We start from the raw sequence: 1,896 nt of genomic DNA, 5'->3' as shown, positions 1-1,896 counted from the left end.
GATTTTCTTCCAGTATTTCAAAGGGAATGAGCTGTGTTCTGACCTGAAGCACAAGAAAAGCTCAAATGTTGGGGTTGAAGACAGAGAAAGCAATGAAACAACTTAATTTCATTTAATGTGCATTCAAATTACAAAACATGTATATGTCAGTTATACTACAGTAACATTAGAATTCAATCAAATCAACAAGTGAGACAAGTGAGTTTTCATAATTTTCCAAACCTAACTAAATAACTGGAGGCAGAGTTGTTTTTAACTCCATGTAGATCACAAACCTCTGAAATCGGTTGATAAATGTAAACGTTATCGTGTTTTTATCCAGAAAAAAACGCAGCTACCCCGTTTACGTTACCTCCATTTATTTTTAAGGCAGTCTTGCCCTCACAAACATGGCGGACGCGGTGACGTATCGCTGCAACGGCTCAAAGCGGCCAATGAGGCGTCTAGGTATTTTGAGTCTGAAATTTGAGTTAAACAAAAAACCCAATTGGTGGATGCTCCTCTAACACTCACTATTAGCTCTTCATGCCCCACATTAGGTAGAATACTCCCATATTAAGTGCATCTATCTTTATACAGATTGAAAGAGGTTGGAATAATGGTATATTTTTGTTGGCTGCCAGCAAATTTTTTCTTGATGTTTATACAGATTTATCACCCATGTTGACCTCCAGTACAGTAGGTGGCGGTAATGCTCCTAAGGAGTTATTTCCCATAAAACAAGAAGACGAAGAAGAAGAAGAACGAACGGGTGTGTCGTGGCGACATCGTGCGGTCTCACTCCCACCCGCTCTCTCTCTCTCACACACACACACACTGAGGTAACGACGCACCTCTTTTTATTTGCTCTCTTATAACAGTGGGCCGTTGGTGAGCTTTAAATGTGAATTTCATCACGACAGTGGCATCAACCATCATTGATGCATCACAAGTGATTTGAATGATTTTTGTTGCTATTCTTAAACTAATGCAATGCTTTACTTGTTCTCTTTTGAATGAATCCAGTCAATCTGACAGACTGAGGTGTTTACATGAAGGCTTTTCCCATTATAAACCGATTATGTGGCTGCGTGTAAACAGCTGTTGAAGCTCTTTGTGATTGTGTTAGTATTGTGTTTTGTGTTGAGTGAGTGCAAAATTAACTTAAGAGATATATCCATTTAAAAAAGCTTTAAGAATTCAAATATATCCATTAAAAAGCTCCAAACAGCTTAATGCGAAATCATTAGCATCTAGTATATTCAAATTAGTTTTCACATCTTTAATTTAATATATCCATTTATAATTGTAATAAATGTCCTCTTCATTTCACTAAGTCAGAAGAAGCGGTATGCACCCAGATGCGTTCTCGGGTACCGAAATTTGGCACCGATTGATTTAACGTGAATCGTTACTCGGCAGTACCAACGCAATTCGGTCTGTACCCTTAAAAGTACCGAGTTCGGTACCCAACCCTACTGGTAATGCGTTACCCCCAACACTGATCGTCACTGCAGAATAAAGTCTATCGTTAGAGATATATCGTGTTTTCCACAGCGCCTCTCAGACAGCATGCGATCGCAAAAACAGATCTCTTTCGTGCTTGATACGCAAGCATACAATTATGTCAGAATGCCCATCGTGTGCAGTATTCACGTAAACAGTCGGTTATGTGTTAAATAAACGGAAACAGTCGGGTGTGTTTCAGTATATTGGATCCGTGCAGTCCCTCTTAAAGGGACAGCAGCCTAATTTACCTGCTGCTGTCTGTCATTAATGTGAATCACTCACTGCACTTGACTGAATCACTTCTGTATCTTTAATAAGATTCAGTTCATGTTTGATTGATACAGTGAAGACTGCAGTGTTTTATTTATACACTTCATTAAATTTCTGTAATATTTCTTACTACATGTC

This window comes from Sinocyclocheilus rhinocerous, unplaced genomic scaffold (genome assembly GCF_001515625.1).
Source record: "Sinocyclocheilus rhinocerous isolate Xijiao unplaced genomic scaffold, SAMN03320098_v1.1 scaffold2475, whole genome shotgun sequence".
Lineage (NCBI taxonomy): Eukaryota > Metazoa > Chordata > Actinopteri > Cypriniformes > Cyprinidae > Sinocyclocheilus > Sinocyclocheilus rhinocerous.
This window is presented reverse-complemented; position numbering follows the sequence as displayed.